Genomic DNA, 6,000 nt, shown 5'->3' with positions numbered 1-6,000 from the left:
GCCCTACCATTCATCAGCTGTGTGACTTTGGGCACATTCATTAACATGTCTAGGACCTAGCCTTCCCATCTGTGAAATGGCCATTTTAAAAGTACTGGACTTCTTTATAAGGTTGTTGTGAGGAGTGAGGACTGGGTGTTTAGAAGAGTCCCCTAACACAGTCAGTACCAGGTTAAGTGTTAGCATTTGACCATCTTGTGAGGTGAGAGAAGCCTGGTGCGGCTCAGAAAAAGTATCCATTTGCCAAAGGTCACATAATTTAATGAGCAGAGACAGGGTTTAAGAGCCAGGTCATTTTGTCTGTAAGGTCATGTACTTTCCACCCTGCTGCATTTTCTCACGTTGTCCCTATTCCTTCTGGACCACCACCCTCCCCCCCATTATCCTGCCCATCCGAAGATGAAACAGGCAGTGTCCTGCACCGCATCTCCACTCCTGGAGCTCCCCGAAACACTAGGGAAAACCAGGAACATTGAAAAGTGCACCCTCCCACCCAGCCCAGGCGTGCCCTCTGGAGAAGCCAACAGCTCTACCCTTCGTCTGCCCCTGCCAGCCCTGGCACCTGGGCACGGGCCCTGGGCACTGTGCGCCGCCCGTTCTGAGCTGCACCCAGGAGTGGAGGGTGAGTGTCTGCCGGGCGTTGCGGGGCGCATGAGCAGGCGCACTGGGCAGCCCCCCGGGGATCCTGCCCCAGGGCTGCCTGGTGGGAATCCCAGCCCAGCTGGGGAGGAAGGCAGTTGTTTTCCTGCTGGTGGAACGTTCCACTTGAAATCGTTCCACAAGGGCTGTTCTCGCCTCCGACTCGGGGAAGAACTGTAATTAACACAGCAACAAACGCCCACGACGCTAACTGGCAAAGCGAGTGTAACACGAGCCGCTTCTCCAACCCAGCCGGGCCAATTGCTTTCCTTCTTGCCTCCCCATTTGGTCTGTTTTCGTTCCGCAGTCATCCAACTGTGGCGTTTCTTAAAACATGTCAGTGGCTGGTGTTTGTGTTTGGGGTTGAACAGTTTCACACACGGCGCTGGAGCCGGTGCCGACCAGCTGCTGTGCCGGGTCCCCGCGTTCTGCGGCGCGGGGAGTGGCAGGTAGCAAACTGGAGAGAGGCTAGAGGGTGGGAGGGGGGACGGGCGAGGATGCCTGCCTCCTCCGATTGTCTCCTCCGGACGAGGACAGGTAAAACCGGTCTGCCAGGTCCCCAGGGGGAGCGGCCGGAGAGGTCCCACGAGAGTTGCGCCTTCCGCCTGCGGCGCTCACCTGGCGGCTGCGCTCCGACTCGGGCTCAGAGGCGAGACTCCGGGCAAAGGGACACCTCGCGGGTCCTGCAACCGGCACCCCGGCCAGGCAGATGCGACCCCAGGCAGACTAGCTTGGGGTGGGAGTGGAGAGCGGTCATGGCTGGGGGCGGGGAGGGCGCGCTCTCACTGCTTTGTCTACACCTGTAAGGCTCTGATCTCTGATGCGGCCGTGTCATAGAACCTTGGCCCCGGCAAATGTGGTGCACTTGGGAGCTCGTTAATGCAGAATCTCAGGCCCTGCCCCAGGTCTCTTGATTCTCAAGCTACTCTTTGTCAAGATCCCTAGGCAACTTCTAGGTGCAGGAAAGTTGGTGTCGTATGTACGCCTTTCTCTTAATGTCTTTCTGTCGGTGCCCTGTAGTGTCAACACATTACCTTCAAAATCTGTGGGAAAGGTGTGTTTTGGGGAGAAATGTAATCCTGTGCTTCTTTGACACTAGCAGCAGCCCTGTGCTAATTACTGCTAAGGGGTAATGAGTTGAGGGAGGCAGACTTTGCTCCACAGTCCAACTAAGAGAAGTTCAGAGCCTAGATGGGGAGTTAAAACCCAAACAAGAACCAAATAACTGTATGAGATAATAATTCAAGGGATTACACAAGGCAAAATAACTGTCAATGTTTATGTGAATATGCTCTATATATCCATTTGTAGAGATACATATATAGAGAGAATATTCTAATATAGTGCCTCACACATCAATATTTATTAAATCAATAGCTGGATATAACATATTCTCCTGGAAAGAGAAGAACTTTGTGTTTTAAGCCAAACAAGCATGGATCTATTCCAAAATAAAATGTACTACCAAAACCAATAGTCCATTTACTGTCTTTTAAATATTAATTATACATATATCCATCATAGATACATGGCCCCATTTTAATATGATGGATTGTAGGAGCCCAGGGGGGCCCAGAATAGCTTTTTCATGTACCCTGCTAAATCCCTGGGATCAGAATAACCGGGCAAGCGTTCTACGTGTCCATTAAGGTCTCCTGGGTCACAGTACCCTTATAGATCATAGATTATAACTTTCTTCAGAGCTGTTTCAGTCTTAGGAGTTATTGATCTGCAAGCCAAACATTTTCAAACTGAGGCTTCACTGAATGGCCTGTGATAGCTCCAATTTATTCTGTCAAGTACTCAAAGTTCCCTAACTAGGCAATTGTGTGAGCTGCGCATGGTGAGTGCCAGTAAGAAGCAGGAACGGAGCATCCTTCATCTCTTGATGGTTAGAAGGGTCTTTACAACTTTTAAAATCCATTTATTTTTGTTTTCATGGAGAGATTGTGTTGGCATTAGCCCAACGAGAGATGAAGGATGCTCCACTCCTGCTTCTCACTGTCACTCACTCTGCACAACTCACATGAGTAAGTGCCTAGTTAGGGAACTGAGTACTTGGTAGAATAAATTGGAGCTATCACAGGCCATTCAGTAGTAGCTTCTTGACATACAGGTAAAGAAGGGAAAGGCACAGTTAGGGCAACAATTGGAGGAAAAAAAATCTCTAATACCTACACCCCAACCAAATTAGCCTTTTCAGTTCTACAAGTTATACTTGTTTTGCGATGAGAGTTCAGCAGAGCCTATCTAATACATACTATTGGGTAAAGATGAATTATCAAATGCCAATGAATAATAAATCATTAGGAAGCATCTGATATCTACAGTGTCTACTTTCTGAAACCTTTCTTTGCTTCCACCATTACATTCAAACAAAACCAAAATTTCTTCCCAAAACTTCCAAGAGAGCTAAGCAGTATATATCCACATTGGAAGAGAGTAATATATTTTTGGTGGCCATCCACACAGCTACTTTGTCTGGTACCATTTATTTTAAATATTGAGAATCTTGACGTTGAAAGAATTTAAAATCTGTTTCAGATGAGAACTCTGGAAAATGAAATTTGAAGTCATTGCCTCGGCGGATATCATTAGTAAACTTGACAAATAGCATTACTAGTTTGCAAAAGTTACCAAGATATTGTCATGGCTTTGGTAGAACCAGGCAAGGTATCTGGGAAAAACATAAAGGAAGGAAAAAAAGCTTTCATCATTATCAATGTTGAGAACCATAAAATCAGTAATTAGATTTAGAGAAAAGGCCAGTGGGAGTTAAAACCACAGTAATGCAATCAGCTACTCTGGGGCTGATTAAAATTCTGGCATAGCATGGCACCAATTGCTATCTTTTGCTGATACAAACCAATGGAATAAAAAACAAAAACAAATGACAATGGGTAACAATATAGATGTCTATTGTTCCTCCCTATTGGCTTTTCTGATGCTTATTTTCTAAATGTGCCATAAGACTTTCAATGCTATATTAAAAGGAAATATTTTATAGAAAATGTGTAGAGGGGAAAATCTGTGAGGATGCTCATTAAAAAGCATTGAGATTAATAATAGAATTTTTATCCCAAGCAGAATTTAATTCTTCTAAGCAGAAAAAGTACAGAAGATAAATCTTTTTTTTTTTTTATCCTCACCCGAGGACATTTTTCCATTTTTTGTACAGATAGAGTGGGAGGGAGAGAGAGGAAGAGAGAGAGAGAAACATCGATGTGAAGGGACACATCGAGCGGCTGCCACCCGCACGACCAACCAGGGCCGGGGACAAACTGCAACCAAGGTACATGCCCTTAGCGGGAACCGAACCCGGGTCTCTCCGGACCGCAGGCCAACGCTCCAACCGCTGAGCCAAACTGGCCAGGGCCAGAAGATAAATCTTTAAAATGTAAAACATCTAGCCCTGGCCGGTTTTGCTCAGCGGTTAGAGCGTCGTCCTGCGGTCCAGCCCAGAAAGACCCTGGTTTTGCTCCCACTAAGGGCACGTGACTCGGTTGCAGTTTGTCCCTGGCCCTGGTTGGTCCTATGGGTGGCAGCCACTCGATGTGTCCCTTTCATGTCGATGTTTCTCTCTCTCTCTCTCTCTCTTCCTCTAGGATATAAATAAATAAATAAATAAATAAATAAATAAATAAATAAATAAATAAATAAATAGTAAAACATCTAAACATTTATCCCAGAGGAAGTAGAAGGAATCCACTGCACATATTTATAGACTATAGTTCTGTTTTGTTGTGAATGGACATTTGTCATTCTTTTTAGCCACCCAGCCTCTGAACTTCTTTCCAATGTCTGAAGAAACCCCTCCCAGTCCCGTCTCTACTGCTGAAGCAGAGGCCATTTCTCACTGTGTGTGTTGGAGATGCCAGACCTTGGATTTCTCAGCCTTCCTGGGACTCCATTCATTACCTGCATCCCCCTTAGACTTTAATGAAAAGAGAAAGGACTGCCCAAATGTACCGGAGAGATGGGTGTGGCAGTAGCAACATCCGATTTTCAGAGGTGGAATGACAAGAGTTACGGTAGCAGCCGGCGGTGGCGCCAAGGTCAGGGGATGAGCAGTGCACCTGTAGGATCTGGTGTCCGGAGGAGACACTCTGTAACACAAGCTGGGCATTCCTCGAGGCCTGCAGCTTCCCCACAGATTCTGTGAGCGGTCCAGTATCCTTTCAATGAATTGTTTGGCTTCTGAAATCATCTAGGTCTCTTTCAAGGGACACAACTATCACTCCCTATATGTTGGAAAAGTGCAAAATGATCTGGAGCAATTATAACCATTACAAAGAAGTGAAAATGAAATTTTATCAGATTCCCGGGATATTCTAAAGACCGTCCCTTTTGGCACCAAGAAAATTAAGAAAATAAACCAGTTGAGTCAGCCTGCGTATCTACGAATTTAAGTATGGAAAATAGAAGTGACAATTTTAATTTTTAAGCAAATCCTAATTCTCAATGAGGTTTTAAAGTGAAGATTAAATTATTTTCAAGATCTTCTTAATCAAGAAATTTTTTTGGTGAGTCACGTGGTCAGAGAACTAGAGGAGTTAGAGAATTCTAAATTTATCAGTAAATGCAGTATTTCAAGCCGACCATGAAAAAGAGGTTTGAAGAGAACATCTAGAAAGTTGTGAATGACAGCATGAAATACGCAAAGGTCAGTTTAGTTGAATGACATTGGACAAGATGCTTAACATGAAATCCATTTGATCGCTCAAAAACTTATCAGAATTCCATCTGGAAACAGTTAAAAACCAGCCAAACGTGACGCTATCCACTAAATTATAGTGCAAAATAATATTTAACACAAAAATAGCAACAAGGAGAAACACCTTTCATTAGAGGATCAAGGTTCAAGCAAACATTTCCTAATTAATCCTTTCAACAGCATCAGGAAGTTATTATTTAGTTTTCATAGATAGCACTTAATGTTTTCAAAGTGTTTTACCAACAGTAATTAGCTGTTCTTCTCATCAGCCTTTTGAAGTAGGTCAATATTATTATCCCCATTTTAAGGAAAAGCAAGGCACTGAATACATACATACAGACACATATGTTGATCAAGTCCCATTTTTCTGCCATTCCCATCTTAAAAATAAGTAAAAGAACCTTTTTTTAAAGTGCCTCATTTTTTTTTTTTATCTTCTGGAATGTTTAGGGTCAATTTTTTTTTTAAGTGCCTCATTTTAATACCCATTGAAAACCCAATGAAGTAGGCAGAATTGCCTTCGTTTTGCAAATGAAAGACCTGAGGTTAACGCGTATATACACACTTCTCACATCAGAGAGGTGGTGGCCTTTCTTGTCTACATGTAAGACCTAACCCAACATGTCCCCAGAACCCAAAAGGGCTGA

At 44.2% G+C, this 6,000-nt stretch overlaps 1 pseudogene; it reads left to right on the top strand.

Annotated features, from left to right (window-relative positions):
- The first annotated feature begins 399 nt into the window (after nucleotides 1-399).
- LOC118641558 overlaps nucleotides 400-6,000 on the top strand; it is a 41,957-nt pseudogene continuing 36,356 nt past the window's right edge.

The sequence above is a fragment of the Molossus molossus genome, unplaced genomic scaffold (genome assembly GCF_014108415.1).
Source record: "Molossus molossus isolate mMolMol1 unplaced genomic scaffold, mMolMol1.p scaffold_m16_p_3, whole genome shotgun sequence".
NCBI classification, from domain to species: Eukaryota; Metazoa; Chordata; class Mammalia; order Chiroptera; family Molossidae; genus Molossus; species Molossus molossus.
This window is presented reverse-complemented; position numbering and strand designations above follow the sequence as displayed.